This window comes from Rhopilema esculentum, chromosome 5, assembly GCF_057945365.1.
Source record: "Rhopilema esculentum isolate cy_ngs chromosome 5, ASM5794536v1, whole genome shotgun sequence".
Classification (NCBI taxonomy): Eukaryota; Metazoa; Cnidaria; class Scyphozoa; order Rhizostomeae; family Rhizostomatidae; genus Rhopilema; species Rhopilema esculentum.
This window is the reverse complement of record NC_142819.1, coordinates 10,769,803-10,790,267: the sequence shown is the minus strand read 5'-3', so window position 1 is coordinate 10,790,267 and position 20,465 is coordinate 10,769,803. Positions and strand designations below refer to the sequence as shown.

At 37.5% G+C, this 20,465-nt stretch overlaps 1 protein-coding gene across 2 annotated transcripts in view; it reads right to left on the bottom strand.

Annotated features, from left to right (window-relative positions):
• LOC135689419 (uncharacterized) overlaps positions 1-17,146 on the bottom strand; it is a 28,773-nt gene extending 11,627 nt beyond the window's left edge. The window contains exon 1 of one of the 2 annotated variants that reach the window (XM_065206638.2): positions 16,491-17,146. The gene's annotated coding sequence lies outside the window, so the exon portion shown is untranslated. Of the gene's footprint in view, positions 1-7,148; positions 7,278-16,490 lie in introns of those variants that run through there. The other variant, XM_065206637.2, reaches the window with a different exon arrangement.
• Positions 17,147-20,465: the final 3,319 nt, after the last annotated feature.

Below are 20,465 nucleotides of genomic sequence, written 5' to 3'. Positions count from 1 at the left end.
GGATACAGGTTAGCTGAGAGAAGGTGCAGTGATAACCAATTTCTGTAGTGATTATGAGTGAAAAGTTAAAATGACACTTTTACTCTTAAAAAACATGCATAAATGAAAGATGCTCCTTTTCTATCAAAAGTTTTGCAAAGAAACCATAATTAGCAAGGATGAAAATTTGGTGTAGGATTTAGTGCCTCACCAGAACCCCCGACACATACAACTTGCAGTCCCCTTTCATTAGCTAATGAGCTTGAACTACTAGCCTGAATGTGTCATCATTCGAGGACTAGGGCACAGGCTAGATTTCTATCATGAATTTGTCAGTTACAAGCGTCTGCATTTAACTGGAAATCCAGAAAAGGTATTCCTTATTTGTGAAGCCACGAATTCATACTTCACTCTTTGCAAGATAAATAATACGAAATGCAGTTCTGTCGCATTCGATTTTATGTTTAGGCTTTTCAGAATGTGGATATAAAGCTTTCACTTAATCTTAATTTTTACCAAAAGCTTTCACCAATACCGAAGATGAGGAAGGAAAACTTCCTATCAGTGCAAGCCAAAATAAACGATACCAAAATCTGCAGGGCCTAGGTCAAGTCAACAAGCATTTTACAGTGTTCGTCCCATCTTCATAAACAACAAACAGTACCACTCATCTTGATCAAAATTATCAAACTGACAGGCTGAGAATCGCGGTATTCATTTGACTCGTTTTCGACCTTAAAAATTATAGTTTAGTTTAGACTGTTTTCAGAAGTTACTTCAAGGCCCTGGAGTTACTTTCAAAAGTTGCTTTCAAGGAGGCATGCAATTCAAGGCCTTCCCAAAACAAAAATTTTGACTTAGCAGTTCACCAAATTGTCTTTGCCCCAGGGGCGTTGTGACAAATGAATTCTAGAGGGGCCAGAAAGAATATTTTTTTGACACATTTCTTTGATTTATTTTAATCAAATGAAAACATTTCATTAAGTGTAGAGAAGGGGAGGGGGGCGGAAAAACACATAACATTTGCCTCAGTTGGAAAGATTTTTAGGCACTTTTTATCTTGTCTCTGTTTCTTCATCTAGAGCAAATTTGAAGGGGGCAGCACCTATCAATAAAGATGAAGGGGATCTGGTATTAAAACCTCTGACAATGATTTTTAATTCATCGCTCATGGATGGAGTCTTCCCAGATATTTGGAAAATTGCCAGAGTTACTCCAATTTTCAAGTCAGGTGCTAAGAAAGATGTTAATAATTATTGGCTTCTATCAGTCATTTCAGTTTTCTCGAGGATCTTGGAGAGAATAGTTCACGACCAGCTCTTTGAGGTGATCACAAGAAACCAATCTGCATTTCAAAAACTATACTCCACTCTGACATCCTTGATTGGAGCACCGATTCTTGGTATGAAAATATCGACTGCAAAAATTTGAATCTGACGATTTTTCTGGATTTTAGGAAAGAATTCGATACGGTCAATCACACAATCGTGATTGAAAAACTGAAAGCATACGGCATCAAAAGGATCCCTGGAAACTGGTGCAAATCTTACCTTGATAAAAGACAGCAATACTGTTCCCTCTACGGTAAAATATCTAAGGCGAGAGAAGTTCAATGCGACATACCCCAAGGATCTTCCTTAGGCCCCCTTCTATTCATAATGTATCTAAATGATTTTGAACAAAGCCTAAAATTTTCCAAGGCAAATATCTATGCTGATGATACTAATGTGACAAATATCTATGCTGATGATACTAATGTGACAATAGCATCGAATGACATCGAGAAACTAGTAGCGGATGCGCAAGAGGAGTTACTTAACCTTTTTCAATGGATGAGAGTAAATAAGTCCTAACCCCTCAAAGACAGAGTATTTTGTTATATGCCACCCTCGGAAAACGAAAGCTGTAAATATGCCGAATGGGTTAAAGTTGAATGACTCTGAAATCAAATGAGTTTCAAAAACCAAATCATTTGGAGTAATGGTTGATGAAAGTCTGAAATGGGAAATGCATGTCGAGAACAAGATTTGGGGGGGGGGGGGGCTTGAAGAAACTGAAAAATATTCTTCCTCAGTCGAAGCTATGTAGTGTATATTACGCTATCGTAAGTCATCTACAACAAAAAAACTCTCCAATGATTACAAAATAGAGCCTAATCGAGAATCGAAAGTGCTGTAATTGGCTGAACGTCAATAATCTTGTTTCTTTTGATCAGTCAGTTATGATGACCTCTAAGATTATGAAGAAGCTAAGCCCCGAAAGCCTTTGAGATAAATTTGAGCTAAGATCAATGCACTCAAGCAATTTGACAAAAAATTGCCATGATCTTCAGATCCAAAGACTAAATACAGGACATGCAAAAAGGGCTTTAAATATTCGGCTCTAAAAATATGGAATGATAAGCCTGTTGATATACGAGAGGCCTCAACTCTCGGTTGCTTCAAAAAGCAATTAAAAGCACACCTACTGGCTGCTCAAAAACATTAGCTTCAAAACACGACCCCCTGGAAGAACGGCAATACTAGCATATTCAGATACTACATTGCCTTTGAAATTATTCTTATTTGTTTGTTTTATAAGAATGTATACATGTATTATTAAATGCTGAAGGGTTTATTTTCGTGTATAAATATTTGTTCATATCATATCATATAGTTAGAAGTGAGGGCGCTGAAAATTTTTGAAAAATTGGTGACAAGAGTACGTTGTGTATCTACAACAATTTCAAACCCTAACTACTAACTACTGAAGTCGAATTTTTTGGGGGGGGGGCAGAAAATTTACTGATTTTGGTTTAATTTTCAATAGGAGTATGGCTTTATAGTTAGACAGTATTTCAAAAATGCATCTAAAATTCAATAGTGCGTCATAATTGCAAAAGGTTAGATTGATTATTCAGGGCTTCATGAAACTGACCATTATGGTTTGCGGCAGAAAAAGATCCTAGGCAGACAACAGACAAATATTCTATCACAGTTATGTTCCATAGTTCTTTTTGGTTTGATTCTGGCATGAAGATTCAACAATTTTTGACCGCAAGAAATTGAACACCGTTTGAATGAAGGCAGGAATTAAAGAATACACTTTTATGGATAGCCTTTTTTGTCTGCCAAAGCGTGATTTTCTAGCAAAACATGATCCATTTTCGGAATAAACAAGTTTACTTTGAGGCTAGTTACCGCCCTTAAATCCACTACTAACTGACGGAAAGCGAAGGTATTGATCGATCTCCTTGTTCTCGTTTTCAAATGATTTACATTATGCAACATAACTGCAGAAATTCTTAAAGGCAGCCTGTCCCCTATTGTGCTCAACTTTTTTTTAACGGGAGTGAAATTCACGCATTCGTTTCGCCTCTCATTTTGACCTACAGCTCAATTTGAGAATTTTTCGATAAAACAGTGACTCTTCCGAAAATCCCTCAAGTTTCGAAAACAGAGGGGGTCACGCCCCCTACCCCCGGCAAGAATGCCCTTGCTTTGTTCGCTTTTTCTAGGAATGGGGCAGCTTGTTAACTTAATGAAAAGAGGATAATCATATTACTGCGTGCAGGAAAACTATTTTTAAATCAATTCAAATGAACGCAAATTTTGGCTGGAGAGGCCCTCAACATTTTGATTTATTTTTAGAAAATTGTCACACCTTCCAGAATATAGTGGAGTGAAGCTGAGCCTGTAAAGTGATGCAAAAAATGTTGTCCATCTGTCAAACCGCAAGCGATTATCTGCATATCAATGGCCTACACCTGGTGATTTTGATTTCTGATTTTGCAATTAAAGGAGAAAAGGAGAAAGGGTTAATTAAAGGAGAAAAATCAGAAAATCAAGGAAAAAATCAAGGGGGTGCAACTCCAAAAGCTGGGAAAGAGTGTAGTTTGCGCAACTTACATATTTGTTCAAACATACCATGAATGAAAACAAGAAATAGAAGAAATGGCGAAAGAAAAGTTTTGGGTTCCGAATTTTCTTTGCATGTTTTTGCTAAGTTCAATAATAGTTGGAAGCGTTTTGATGTTTTGGATAATGACCAAAAGTAAGCAGAAAAATTATATCCAGGTGTGGATCGAGAGTAACATGCGAGGAAGAATCTCAGATCTTTCGACTATTTTATGCCATCATCGAAAGTTTGAATTGCATGACCTATTCTGGATCAAACGTAACTTCGCTTGAGATATCCATTTGAGGTCATCAACTATTCATGATATTCTAATAGCTTTGAGGCCTAAAAAGGGCGTCAGACACATTTGCAGCCATGTAAAGAGTGTGACTTAAGCCTTTTATTCATGAACTTGCTTTTGTATTTATTTTTGAGAATCCATAAAGTTGTTACGCCTCAAGCTCGGGCTTAAATCTGGCTACTCTTTCAGAACCTTGCTAGATACTTAGCGATAGTGCTCACTTAATAAAGCATAAATAGTAAAGGCCCTAAGCTAGAGTGGTGAGGGATCCCAGGATCCTGTAGCATTATCCTCCCTATCAATCAGCCAGTTTTTCATAATTATTCAGCAAGATGTGCAGACAGTCATTAGCTTCAGGGCGTTTCAAATACCGTAGCAGGGATACATGGAATCTTTCTTCAACAATATTTTGAAACCAGGATTGTGCTTTTGAGAAACAACATTGATTTTCTTGCATCTATGCTTGTAAAATTCTTCTATCTATTCGAGTTACTAGAACCATAATAATGATATGTTAGTTGACAGTTGCTAGAACCATAATTATGCCTTTAACGTAAGATAGAGGTAGATCCAAGAAAAGTTATTTTCTCTTAACAGGAGAAGGGGTTCTGAGGCATGATCCCTGGAAGGTATTTTACCCCCATGCCCTTTTAAATATCTAGAAAAGTCAATTTTATAGGCAAGTAGTATGGTTATTTTCTGCATAAAAAGATAAACACAAACATACTAACAAAAGAAAGGAATAGATTACAGCTATTTTCTTGAATCAAACCTATAATTAACCGCGAGATAAAGTGGATAGCAGAAGGACAGTTTTTCATAAATATAAAAGCATGATAAAAAATGAGATAAAAATTGATTATAAATCTCTTTTTTAAGAAACAGGGAAATAAGAAACACGAGGCTCAAATAACCTAAAAGCTAAGAAATGTAAAAGAAACATTGCTAGGCTCAGAAAGAAAGAGGGGTGAGAGGGAAAATGTACTCTGTTAAAATAGTACGTCTTCTTGTATGCTGGGAGTTTAAGAGGCACAGAAATTTAATGTGGAAGTTACGGCAACAAATATTCTTCATCTGGTACGCAAAAAACAAGAGACCGTTCTAAAGAAACACTTGAGAATATTTGTGCCTCCAATCAACAAAATGTTAAGAAAATTCTAGCCTACCTGGTCAGGCGTGCTTCTAAAAAGAAGACGCGTACTTAAAAAAGATCGGGAAAATGGAAGTTTTCTATTAGTCTTTGATCTTGTCACAGACAAACGAACTTAGAATTTTTACAATCCAGATTATGATGAATAGGAAGTAAAGTAGACAAATTGGAAGACAGAACAAGGATACAGATTGCAGCAGAGGAAAAAGTTCTTCTCTATAAACTAAAATCAAAACAGTTTATGACTTCATTGCAACCAGAAGTTTTTATATTGTCACTTGTTATTATCACATGTTTGATTCACCGTTCTCCTCGCTGGTCTCGTCTACATAAATTTCCCAAATTGAATTGAATGACTCAGTGAGGCGGTGGTGAGCAACCTCGAGTTTCACACCAGAACAATTATAATTTGATACATGATATCACTTTTTATGTTATATAACTCTCAACATACTGACTACGTCACTGCAACTCAGGAGAATCTCACCAAAAACAACAAGAGGCATCAGTTGGTTATGTTCCCACCATTTAATTGGTTCGGATGCAAAATCTTGCACTGTAATTGGTCGTTATAACAACTGGTTAATATATTCAAAAGACGGAACAATAGTTTCAAAAAGATAATTCAATCTCGACGATGCTGTTAAAACAGGTTTCCTCCGCAATGCGTAAACGTTTACAGCCTTCTATGATTTCGCTTTTTGCTCAAAAAAAGTAGTGGCAGGCTGGAAGCATATCATTGCCGATGATGGCAAACAAATTGCAATCACTTTCTTCCTTTCACAATTTATTTTTCAAGAAAATACCATTTTCAGGTGAGAGCGGCGAGGAACGCTGAATCCGCCACTGGTGGGTGTCTGTACTTTTATCACAACTAATACTTACAAGATATCGAAAGTTTAACCAGAGCTTTAAATGACAACTGATGATCGAAACGGAATAAAGGTGAATACTGACTATATGATAAGTGCTTGTGCGCTTCCAGTCACTTCGGGCAACCCCTTGTTCCACTAGCTCTTTACCATATAATTAAGAAAACGCTTTCCTTGCGTCAAGCTATACGCTTTGTTGATGGATGGAGAAAATTTAGTCTTCAATGAAACATGAATCACTATGCCTTGTCACCTTCATTGGCTGCAAGTGTTAGATTAACAGTTACTACTTGAAACCTCTGGTGCCTTACACCCCATTCGAGAAAATGTTTATCGTAGATTAGCAAATTGTCCTAAAGTAAGATTCCTCGCAAAATTATGAATAAGTAATGGCATAAAGATATAAGACCTTATCCAAACCATTAAAATTTCCTTAAATTCTTCTCCCATCCCGCTCACATTTAAATTTGAAGTTAAATGACACCTTTGCTTCGTGTTTTGAGTAATTGAGCATCTTTCACCGTATTTTTAAATGTCTTATCTAGTTTATTATTTCAATTGCTTTAACGTAACTCTACAAATAAGTCAATGGAGCGCTGCCAAAGAATTGTTGCGCCAACAAAATTTGTCACCGATTTGCTGCTACGATTTTGGTCATTTGCTCTATTTAGCTGTGGATGCGTTAGGGAGTGAAAACTCCTCATCAATTGTGGCCCATTCTCAAATGCACGACAGGGACTGAAGTTAGCCAATATATGATCTATTATATAACCGATGCAGATGACATGTAGAAATATTTTCACCCACGATAGAATACGGATAGAACGCTGTCTATGGGTGAAAAAATAGAAAGATAAAGCTAAGAGCTGCGTTAAAGCTTGCCTTCTAGATTTTAGAATGATTCAAGGCTTAGACAGGTTGCAAAAGTAACAAGATTACAGCCAGTTTATGATAGCAAAATTGTACATACCAACCACAACTAGGCCGACAATCAAGATGATGGTGCTTGCAGAAAAGAAGAGCCAGCAAATGCGAAATCATTGGAGGTCTTTTAATTATTGTGTCTGCTAACATAGGCCGGGGGTTGACTGACACTCCAAACCAGGGGGAAGCTGCTAAAGAAAATCTTCTTTCTTCTTTCAAAGCGGAATATCAATGTTACTAACCACATGCAAATGTATCTGTTTATGTAAAGTAGGTGAATTTAATCAAACAAGAATCTCCGACTGCATCGAAGCAATTGTGTCTTTTAATTCTTCCTCTATAGAGAAAGGGCTAACAGACGAAAACTTCTTTGCTCAAAGCTTTTAGGTCAAGGAAATTGCAAAAAAGTGTTCTCAGAAAATGCGTTATCGGTTCTTATGGGAGCCGATAAAATTGCAGTAAAGGCAGTACTTATGTGAAATCCATACTTCACATGCAATATTCTTAGCACGAATTATAGGCAAAGTTGTTTTTGCAGCAGCGTTTGAAAGAGCAATTTTGAAATCCAAAACAAATAAAAGTGACATGCTATCGTGAGAAGTGGAACATCTGCTTTTTTAACGTCATTGATGTTTGCTTTCATTTCATTGACACACCTCTTCCATTTCATGCCGTTTTTCTTTTTGTCAACAAAGACAGATTTGCTGCTACAGAAGTTCGTGGAAAACCAGGTCATCAATGTAAAACTCTTTTTTCCACAGTGCATGTAAGTGATTATCACAGCTTTAGTTTCCCTACTTTACAAGCTGAAAGTTTTGGTGGAAAAATTATTTTGTGACCTTCCTTTTCTGGCCTTTTAACTTGTGACTTCCACTTTCTGACTTTTGTTTACTCTCAAATTTCAGGCTAACAAGAACATCAAGCAAACAAAAAAGATTTATGTAACATTCGCATTGGTTTTTATAGCTTTGGTATTAATGCATTGTAAAATAATGATGAAGTCGAAGCTCCAGTTGCTGGTAGCAATAGCAGGGAAGAAAAAAACTTGTTGCTGCAAGAAGCTGCAATAACCCGTTTTCAATTAAAAAGATCCCAGCTGTCTTGTTTCAATTTGTTAAAACTGTTAATTTAAAGTTATGTCGAGTTTCGCAGAAATAGCGTAAAGAAATCACGAGTGTATATCTGACAACATAACAAAACTCAATAATAACAGCGAACACAACTTCAGCAAGCGAGACACACTAAACTCATTACAGTCACATGATGTATAACCGCTTTTGCGGAACAGGAAGCGGATGTAGATACGAATCAATATAACAAAAGATAATTATTGTTCAACAGTCCCCCTTGATGAGTATCTTCTCTTAGTCCTTTAATCTAAGACCCATCAAGTTTCGCAATTTTTCAAACTTTTCTTTAGGCAGCGCTTTAGTAAGGATATCTGCAATCCTCTTGATCTTAAAAATCCATTTGCAGCCAACAGCATTCTTGTCAGGTCGTAAATCAACTAGCTCCCAAGTGTTGTTCTTGGTTAATGATTCATATTCACTGTCAATGGCGTCCTTCCACTGTGTTGCGAATTTACTGTTCAATGCTTCTTGTAGACTTTTAGGCTCTTCACTGTCCTGCACTGCAATATTTGCACAGTCCAAATCTTCATGTTGCCACCATTCACCCGTTATACTTCCTAATCTTTCAGGAGCAACTCTGTTTCTTTGAGGTCTTTGATGCAGTTCTTCTGGTACAGCATTTTCTTCTTCTTGATTCTCTGCAAGTTCTTCATTATCTTTACTCTTGTTGGCATCTTGTACGGCCTTGAAATGCAAAGCATCAGACGATAAATCTTTCTTGTCAGTAGTTAACAGTTCTGTTAATCCCTTTTCATTGTCAAACAGTTTGTGTTCGAAGGAATTCTCCAGAAATATGACATCACGACTTCTTATCATCTGCTTTGTTTCAGGATTGTACAACTTGTATCCTTTACAGCCAAAAGGGTAACCAACAAAGATACAATGCATAGACTTTTTGTCCAGTTTGCTTCTTTTTTGGTCTGGCACATGGACAAAAGCATTACAGCCAAATACTTTGAAATGGCTTACATCAGGTTTCTCATCATACCAGCACTCATGTGGTGTTTTCTCTTTCAAACATGATGTTGGGCTTCTGTTTCTGATGTAATTTGCTGTAGACACAGCCTCTGCCCAAAAACTCAATGGAAGATTACCATGATGTAGCATTGACCTTACAGTTTCTATGATTGTTCGGTTCATGCGTTCAGCAACGCCATTCTGCTGTGGTGTGTAGGGAACCGTGACTTCGTGCAGTATTCCACGACTTTTGCAATATTCAGCAAATTCTTCTGAAATGTATTCGCCTCCATTATCTGATCTAAGCTTCTTTACTTGTTTTCCAATCAGTCTTTCAGATGACTCAACAAATTCTTTAAATTTATCCAGTACTTCACTCTTCTTCTTTAGCATGTACACAGTAGTGTAGTGAGTACAGTCATCTATGAAGGTGACAAAATACCTTGAACCTCCCACTGAAGTGACATTCATGGGACCACACACATCACTGTGTATGAGTTCTAAAGGCTGAGTATTCTTCTGTGAAAAGTTCTTTGAAAATGGTTGGCGACTTTGTTTCCCATAGGCACAGCCTTCACATTTTCTATCAGTTTGCTCATTTGGTTTCCAGCTCAGCCCATCTACCATAGATTTGTTGTGCAGCAGCTTCAGGTTGTCATAACCAAGGTGTCCATAGCGATAATGCCAAAGTGCATTGTCATCATTTGCAACAGTTGATCCAAAACAGCATGATTGCTCGGGATCTACATTCAATTTATACAGTTTTCCATGCTTGTGGCCAATACTGTATACATTGCCATTGATGATTATCTTGCAATGTTGACCTTTAAACTGCACTTCTGCATCTTTGTCAGTGATAGAAGGCAAAGATAGCAACTTTTTCTGTATTTTTGGTACGTAAAGTACATCTTTCAGGGTTGCATTCACCTTGTCTTTGCCATCATACAAAACAAGCTGCAATTCCCCTTTTCCATAAGCAAAAATTACAGTATCATCAGCAAGCTTCACTTCTATTGGTTTCTTGAATGGTGTATATCCATACATCCCCTTTTTAACAGGGGTCATGTGCTGTGATGCCCCCGAGTCTATCCACCAGTCATCTTTATCTGATGGAGTATTACCCACAGCTAACGCAATCTCAGTTGCTGTTTCTTCATTTACCTTGCCATTTTCTTGTTTTGTTTCTGCCATACTTGCTGTTACGTTCTTGGGGTTATTTTTTGCATCAGCTTTCTTTTTAAAGCAATCCCTGGCAAAGTGTCCTGGCCTTTTGCAATAATGGCATTGAAATTTCTTGCAATTATTTATTTTCTTGTGTTCTGTTAATTTCTTTGTAAATAATGCATCTTGGCACGCCTCAGCTTTTGGAGTACTCACTGTCCCTTCACTTCCGCCCTGCATTTTATCATATTCGTGAATTAATCTGTCACGAACATAGTTCCAACTCAATTTCTCTTCAGCAATTGTTTCTAGAGCAGTGATCAAATAATTGTATTCCTCAGGTAGACTGCTTATTAAAATGATAACCAAATCTTTTTCAGCTATTTCGTCATCCACTGCTTCCAAATGCTCGGCAAGTGTTTTAATATAATTTATATGGTCGATCATTTTCGCTCCTTTTCCCATTCGTGCAGAATATAGCTTCCTGCGGTAGAATATTTTTTGTGATAGCGATTTTCGTTCAAAATGTTGTTCAAGATTGTCCCAAGCTTCTTTAGCATTCTTAGCAGATCGAACATAAATTTGTAAACTTGTTTCAACAGACAGGCACACTGTCGCGAGGGCCACATTTTCCCTCTTTCGAAATCTCCTTTGCTGTTCAGGATTTGCTGCGGCATTCAGGGTTTCTTCTCCCGTAACTAATTCCCATAAATCTTTTCCGATAAGGTACATTTTCATCTGGAACTTCCAGCTATGATAGTTCTCTCCATTCAGTTTTTCAACTTTAAAACCAGTGTCTTCGGCTGCCATGATTACAGCGAAATATTCCAACAGACTTCCTCTGATTTATTTATGTACGGAGCAAATATCTAAGCCATGTACAGACGAAAAAACTTATGAAAAGTGTCTGGGCCCATAACCTGTTAATTTAAAGTTATGTCGAGTTTCGCAGAAATAGCGTAAAGAAATCACGAGTGTATATCTGACAACATAACAAAACTCAATAATAACAGCGAACACAACTTCAGCAAGCGAGACACACTAAACTCATTACAGTCACATGATGTATAACCGCTTTTGCGGAACAGGAAGCGGATGTAGATACGAATCAATATAACAAAAGATAATTATTGTTCAACAAAAACGCTATTAAAACCACCTTTGAGTTGATAAATGTGGGAAGTGAAGAATAATTACCAGCACAGTAAGTATGAAGAGAGTATGAAGATTTGATTGTTAGCCAGCCTCCCCGCTCTTTGTCAGAAGGCTGGCTAACAATCAAATAGATACTAACCATCAAGTAGATTTTTACTCTGATTAAACCCTTTTTGCCGGAGCCAAAATATAATATTCGTTTAATTTAACTTATTTTGAAAATTTATCTTATCACATTGGATTCTCGTTGCTATTTTGCTTTTAGTGAGGTCGTGGAGCGTTCAATTCTAGGTCAACCGGGAAAAAATGGTAGAAATGCGAATTTTCCACCATCCAGTGCAGAATGTTTTCCTCTATAACATACTCAAAATCGCCCAAAATCGACAGTGGGAAAAATTTTTATTGAGGTTTATATGATATACGAGGCCACATTCGATAATCAAGTACTTGTCGCGCAACTGAGGAATCTGTTCAGAAAAGCACGAAATCCGTTTTTTTAAAATTGTAGATTTACGTGAGGAAAACTTCTCGTATTCAAGGCCTGAAAAATAATCGAGAGGGCTAATAAAGGAAGTAGTCAGTTTTTCTGATTTCTCTAAAAAAATGTGCGGGAATTTTATAACCGACAGGCAGTTTTTGAATTCGTTAACGCACCTCAAGCGTGGGACATTTATTATTTTTTTAGGATGCATAAAGTTATTCGATGCCTTAGCAATTTACTTGGGGGAGGGGCTATTTTGGGTATTGGGGACATGTCAGCCAAATATGTAATGTCCTTTTGTGATTTCGATATCAACACAGGTCATTATCTCCTGATAACTGGTACAAATGAATGGCTCACTTTCTGGAAACTGGTACTCTCTGGATAAAATATGGCAGAATCCAGTGGCGGATGTAAGGGGCAACTAAGGGTAGTGGCCCCTCCCTCACCAAGTTGAAGCAAGTCTGACCCCCTTTTTTAGAAATTGTGCGCCCCTTTTGAAGAATGAGAATCAGTTGGAAAAGTGTTATACTCTGAGACTTATAGGTTAATTTACTTCAAGGATTACCTAAAAGTATACAACAATTTTTGTGAAAACTTCGATACAAAGTGAAAAAAGAGCCCTCTATCAGAATATAGAGTTTGAAATTGTTTATTATGGCGTACACTCATCAACAACTTCTGCAAATTTTTCAGCGTCCCCATTACCAACTTCCCCTCCTTCAAATTTGCTCTCGATCCGCCCCTGGCAGAATCGCTTAGCAATTTGGTGGATTAAAACTCAGTGATATGCAAGCTAGTTTTTAAAAATGTTATGAAAGGCAGTACACGTTATGAAAAAGGTGCCTAAAACATCATAAAGCTTTGTAAAAGGCACATAAGACTTGATTTAAAGAATTATTCAACAGAGAGGGCTAAAAGAATTCCAATTGGTAACGTTTTAGCTGATAAAAACTGTCGTCAAGACTTTGTAACATATTAACACACCACGCTACAAAGCAACATATAAAGCTAGCCTTCAATTATAGAGCAAGGGTGTTGGACCTTCGCTGCAAATTGGAGAGTCATTATGACTTTAGCTCAAGGGCCCGTACCGCCTAGCAGCGACGCTAGAAAACTGTGTCACAACGATACCAGGACAATATAGATTTTGGAAGGATGCGGCATTCGTGGACTGCAAAAAAATGTATAACCTCGTCTTCACGGCAGCATTGATCTTGTACCAGCAGATGCAATATATAGTCATATATAATGACAACTGCTTTTCACGTTTCATGCTGGGCAAATAATTCCAAATACCAGAGGTCCTTAAAAGACAGAATTGATCTATCTATGAAATTGTTGAAAAATTAGTACTCTCATTAATAATCAAGGGTTTTCAAATATTTTGGTGGGTTAGCAACCAGACTTGATTATTTGCTACTGTTCAACCTATACTCAGGGCCCACGCCACAAATGATATTGTGCATATGGCAATCGGCAGATGGTATTGTGCATATGGTCAAAAAGCTCATGTTTTTAAAAGTTCAAGATAAATTTTCCCCAAATTGGATTTTAGGCGATTTTGGATATTTTATAGAGGAAATAATTCTACGTAAAATGATGTACGTTTTGCTTTTTTACTAATTTGTTCCTGGTTCATCATTTCAACGACTGCACTATTTGTTCCTGAATCGTATCTTCGTATTTACATTATACACATTGCAGGCGGATAGCCTATCCCGCGGCCCACACATATGAAATCAATACCTGACCACATAATTATGAGAATGCACAGGTACGACACGTGATGCAACTGGCATTTCAACTTTTCCAAATGGTCCGTAAAATCAATAAACTAAAGATGCCCAGCGTTTTGAAGGCCCAGAGGCAGACATTGGCAGTTGACATGAAATTTTACCTAGTATTTTTCTTACATTGACTAACCTTGCCATAAAGTTGACTTGCCATCTAGTTGTTATATACCAAACTTAAATCTAATTTCATACTTTTTAAGCGGAACAAATGCCCAGCGGGGACACATAGCTGGATAGCTATTGTGGTCTTTTTACGTGTTCGATAGCTTGTGTTATTTTACTATAATTTACTGCCATTTCATTATTATTTAACTGCGATATTTCGAAAGGGCCCCGGAAGATTGATCAAACTTTTACCATTTCTATTGTTATCTCATACAAATCGAATTCTTGGTTGTGAATCCATGTCGTTAATAATGCAGTTTTATAATTTTTTAGCTTTGAACACATAGCTTTAGAGAACACAATTAAACACGTCTTGATGTACAGAATCAATTTGGTCTGTTCAAAATTGGGTGAGACATGGTAAATTGAAAAATTTGACGTTTTCTAACAGATTACTGGTTCATAACGTTATGGATTGAGACCAAATTACAGAGGTTTGATGGGGAAAGCGTCAGCTCTTGTTTGATAATATCTAAAGCAATTTCTAGCACATTTAAGTGATTTTATATATCGAATAATATTTCATGATGCCCTTCCAAAAGCAAATATTCTAAAATTTGATCTTTCTGACGTCATCACTAAAGGGCTCTCTCCCTCTCTCTTTCTCTCTCTCTCTCTCTCTCTCTCTCTCTCTCTCTCTCTCTCTCTCTCTCTCTCTCTCTCTCTCTCTCTCTCTCTCTCTCTCTCTCTCTCTCTCTCTCTCTCTCTCTCTCTCTCTCTCTCTCTTCTCTCTCTCTCTCTCTCTCTCTCTCTCTCTCTCTCTCTCTCTCTCTCTCTCTCTCTCTCTCTCTCTCTCTCTCTCTCTCTCTCTCTCTCTCTCTCTCTCTCTCTCTCTCTCTCTCTCTCTCTCTCTCTCTCTCTCTCTCTCTCTCTCTCTCTCTCTCTCTCTCTCTCTCTCTCTCTCTCTCTCTCTCTCTCTCTCTCTCTCTCTCTCTCTCTCTCTCTCTCTCCTATTTTCTGACTTCACAGCCTCCACCGAAAACAAAATCAGATGTTTAGTCAAACACCAAAGAAAACATCAACAGAAAACTTCGCTTATTCTCTCAACTACCACGTCAGCTATAAAGAAACAAATCGTGTTTCGTCACACCAATCAAAGCATCTTGTAGCGTTACAGCGAATTAAAGCTCTTTACATTTACGAAGAAATTCCTAACAATTCTATCCCACCACTGACACCAACAAAAGTGTTTTGGTTCTTAACTAGCGGCAGGGAACCTCAAAACAGTTTATTTGCTTGGAATGTACCATTGGGCCAGAGCATTTTGATAGGAAAGTCTTCCCGCATTAAATAATATTTCACTGCAGGCTTTTTAAAAGTACTTTTGGGAATCTGAGCTTGCTTCAAAACCTCAGTTTCTTAGCCTGTGCTCCAGGCCTCTAACTTGAAATTTAGAGTTCTGGAACACAGTCTATAGTTTTGAGGCAAAAATTCCACTTTTCATTGGCAATTGCTACCATTTTAAACATTTAAGACTATGAAAAGAAGTGTTCATAAGCTGTAATATTTTAATATGAAACATTTTCAAAGATTCAGTTTAAACATGATAGCCTTCATTTGACCCTGTTCTTGCTGTAGGCCGATCTTGATCCAGTAAAAACCGAGGAACCCTTGACCGTGGCGTGGCATAAAAACCTTTTATGAGATATGATCAGCACGCAATAAAGACGAATAAGAAGCAAATTTTTTTTCATTCCTACAGGTTTTCAAACTTTCTGACCAAAATACGAGATAAAACTAGAATCCATTAAATACTTCGCATGTAGTAAGGGAGTTAAGAAAGTTTGATTATATGACCTTTGGCGGGGTAGGCACACCGAAAGGAACTTTGACCAGAAGAAAGTGTGGAGGGAAAAGAACTCTACGAGACGAAGGCACGACCAGAACGTTGCAACAACATGGAAACGTGGAGCCACCATTCCGAAAACCTTTGCACAAATTGGATAGTGAACATTTATTGGTTGTGACGAAAACATGTTAGCTCTGCCATGCGCTTCTTTAGAGTGTTTTTGCAGAGTAATAAATGATCAAATTTAAAAGCGAAGAGGTTTCTCATTTACCACCCATGTGCGTTTGTTCCTGTTATGAAGATCTTAAATGGAAGATCAAACTCAAAGAGTTCCTTGTCCTTAAATGGAAGATCAAACTCATTTTGAAATCTTCTCTTTTCTTAAATCCTAATCAGCGAGCACAGAGCGAAAGACAACATGTTTGATTTGCTAGAAAAATAATTTGATTACCCGCTGCACCAAGCTGGCATTAATGGGTTAATTCTTTCACCATTGCTAATGTAAAGCTCAAACGTATTTGCGAATTTGAAAGCAGAAATATAAAAGGGCAAATATATTTACCTACGAAAACGACTTATCAGATTTCCAACCTGCATATAACCTTTCCTTAGACAAGATTTTCATTGTGCCAAAATGTCGTGCCTCCGTTGGTTAAGGCACTTTGTATGGTTCTGAATGCTATGAGAATTAGTTAAGCTTAAGTAAAGTACGGAATGCAAGCCTTTTAACGTCTAAATTGAAAGTAACTTCTACCTTTTGACGTTGCCTTTTGCAAAACCTCTGAACACTGTTTTTGTCCTATATGTGCTATAGGCTTGCGACTTCCCTTGTCAAGCGTTGTCATAGAATACTTTGTGCATTTACCCCTCCCTTGTGCTACCAATATCCTATTCTTTGTTGTTAAACAACGGCGTGCCCATTGCTCTTGTCTCTTCAAAAACCTAAAGAAACATTATCTGCTTCTTGTAGTGCAGCATGATTGAATTCTAAGTATCAAGTTCAGAAGGATCTATAACCCTATACAATTGGAACATAATCGCTACATATTTTGGTTTAGAAGTGAGCCATCCGTTGCATCCGCTTAGTTTAAAGCATATTCTCGTGAAATTTCAAGATTTCAGCAATCCACTGAGGTATTGAATTGGCACTTTGTCTCGGTTTGCCACACCTAGATCAATTTCAAATGTCTCGGGAGCATCTGAAGTTTTATCCGTGTTTTTTCTTGACCAAGATAGAAGAGACAAAATAACTTTTAATCGGTCAAATGCACAACAATTGTTATATTGTCGTATTGCAGTTGTATTGTCGGCTGATAATGTGGCTAAATTTAGATTTGTGTGCCACGACGAAGTCACACAAACATGTTTGAACAAGCCGAAACATCAGTGAGGCAAATTTAGAATGCATTCAAATATGTTATTTTGTACCACCCGCCCTCACAAGTACTCGATTATGGTAATAAAAAAATTCTACTTTTTGCCCTCAGCACCAACACTGCCCTTCCTGCCTTAATCGTGTGCAGGCGCCCCTGTAGAGCAACGGAAGTAATGCAACACGTTGACTCAACTAGCTGAAATTGTTGCGTTAAGGCATATTTTTAGAAATCAAATAACAATTTCTGTTTAGTTTAGCCAGGCCCTTACAAACTCGATGGAAATTAAATCTAATTGATTTATCTTTTAACGCAAAATTATTGAAATTGATAGTACCGTGCATCCTCATTTATCTGAACAGCTTGGAATGAAATGTGAAAATAGCTGTTCGGATAGGTCGTAAGTTTGGGTGATTGGGGATAAGACTGCGTTCAGGAGAAATCACACAAAAGACATGGGAAAGAGCCAATATCATTTTAGTTTTCAGTAACACCATGGCCAATCTCCAGTGAGAAAAAGTCTTGCGAAATTTCGCTGCGAAATACTTCACGCGACAAATTCCTTTGAATGCTTTTGTTGACCTCACGACATTGGAATGTAAAGTTTGGAAGCGTGACAAAAGAAAACGGAATATGATTGGCTGTTGAAGGATTTCGCAAGCGAAAAGCGAAAAAGTTAAACTCATTTTAACTTTTTTTCGCAGAGAAATTCTTCGCGAGAAATCCCAGCAAAAGATTACTGCGCATGCCTAAGACGTATTTCGCGCGAACTTTTTCGCATTTCGCAGTTTTTTTTCTCACTGGAGATTGGGGTGGAATTATGTTTATAGAAAATTGTCACAGACTTCCATAGAGCAATTCGACTTACGGCCTCGTTTTGAAAAAATCTTCCAATTCTTTTTTACAAAATTTTTAACCTCAGATTCGGATCCAGCCCAAATCTTGAAAAATTGTATCCAGCCTAAATATATTGTGATAAAACCAAATCTGAGCTTAAAAAAGTCGTATAATTAAATTTGGAGAAATTTCCAAAACGAGGCCGTAAGTCGAATTGGTCTATTGATCTCACAGATAGTTTCACTAAAGGAGATAGGAATGTAACATTCTGGTTTTATTTTGGGGCTTGAATTAAATTAGAAACGGGCTTAAATTGTGTTCTGTCAACTGAAGATATGTTTCGATATCAAATATCACCCCCTTAAAAGGGTGTTCGGATGAACGAGGTTGGGTAACCGAGGTTCGAATAGACGAGAATGCACTGTTACAGAAAAATTACTTCAGTCTTGTTACTGGGCTACAGCTATCTAAATCAAATCCCCACTACCAGAGGTGCCTTGGAGGAGTGGGGGTCGGAGGGAGGGGCTCAACCACCCTGTTAAAATTAAGAGAGATATCAGGGGTATTTAATTTAAAAGAGATTTAACAAGCCAATATATATTTGGTTGAGCGATTTTTTTCTTGCAAATGTTGATTAATCCTTTATTATTGTGATTCTCCGTTAATAAGCAATTTTCTATCAATCTTTTTGTGTCCGTGGATAGCTTGAATGATTCCATATACCCAACAGAGAACTCTTAACACAAATGTGTATAGTATATAGGGTGTGGCAAAAGTATATAGGGTGTGGCTATGGGTGTGATCTTGGGTGTGGCTTCTAGAAATTCCCTACAGTACAGCCATCTGCCTAACGTTTAAGTACGACACCCCTGCCCACAACTACTACCCAATCAGCAATTGAAAAAACAAGTCTTGCAGAATCTTGCAAAATACAAACGAAGACTTGGGTATAAGCAAGTGCTTGCCAAGAAGCCCGAATGATGTGCATATCGTCACGCCGTACTCCCAGATGCTTGCTTGATATTCTGCCACAGATCAACAGATCTAGTCTTGGACCATTGCTTTTAACATAAGGCTTTGAGCAATTCTTTTTCAATTCTCTGAGAAACTATCTATGCTGATAACATCAATCTAACTATCAACTGTGTTGATATAGTACGGCTGGTTTGAGGAGGGGTGAATGAAAATCTTAACTCAGTTGATACAGTAGGGCTGGTTTTAGGAGGATAGTGGCTGGTTAAGAGAATCCTTCATTTTTTTTTGAATGGCTGAGACTAAACAAACTCGAGTGGATGAGTTTTAGTTCCATAAAATCATAGTTTTCACACATGAAAATTCATAAATTCCCAGTTTTGACACTCGTGGAAAATTCAAATTTTTACACTAAAAGAAAACTCATGGGAAATCCACGTTTTTTATACCATGTAAGTAAACTGGTTAGCTGCTAGAGTGAAAACCGAGACACTTCAGTTATGGGGTGAGGAAATATGTGGGAATCGAAAGAAAATCCACTCACGGCGGAGTGACAAGCACCAAAAACAAAATATGCCTTGGGTGATATTCTAGATAGTCAATTACGCAAAGTGTGATTTTGTTGGGCTTGTGCCACTCAACATAACACAACACATAGAAATCACATTCAATTGGGTCTCTTGCAAAAAACACCCAAAAACCTTTAGAACTTAAAGCAACCCTCAGATACATAACACCGAGGACAAAATTTGCACGTTAAATGGCAAGTTAAAATGCTCCTGTCGTTTAACTTGGAGGAAATGAGCGCACTTAAAGGCCAAAAAACTAAACGCGCGGATTAGTAGAAGGATTAACAAAATCGTCAACCTTTTCTCAAAGTTTCCAGGCTTATTTTAAGTTGTCTTCATACAGCGAGTGAAAATGTTCAAGTCCCTTATCCCTTTTCTTGAATTCGATTAAAGTAAAACGCACTTGAACCCACTTGGAGGCACTAGTGGGAACTAGGAAATAAAAACCAAAAATATAACTCTTAATATTTTTAAAAAAATGGTAAAAAATGTTAACGAAATCGGCAACTAAGTTATTCAACCGGAAAGGTGTGAATTCCAGCAAGAAAATTTCCGGCAAGATCGCTTTGTGACGCAACTTTCTTTAAGATAGAAGAAAAGTAGAAAAAAGGACGCATATCTAACTTAGGCAAACAAAGTAAAAGAGAGAATATTGCTAACCACATGTGCCTCTAACTCGAGTTAATAATCTAACGGTTAAGTCATAGACTTGCGATGCACATAGGAGAAGATAGTTAAACAACTGCTGTGAAAGAAGAGGGCTGGTGCGCCATTCATAAAATTAGAAAATACGGACGTAAACTCGAAAATTTTTGTAATTATCTGGAAAGCAGGACCGTTTTTGAATTCTCAACGATTAATTAGGTGAGATCTCCCAAAATAAATATTGTTAATGAGAATTGTGCGGCATTAAGCCTTGTCAATCGTATGGACTGCAAACAAATGCCGCAGTGAGGAAATTTTTAGTAAAATCGTTCC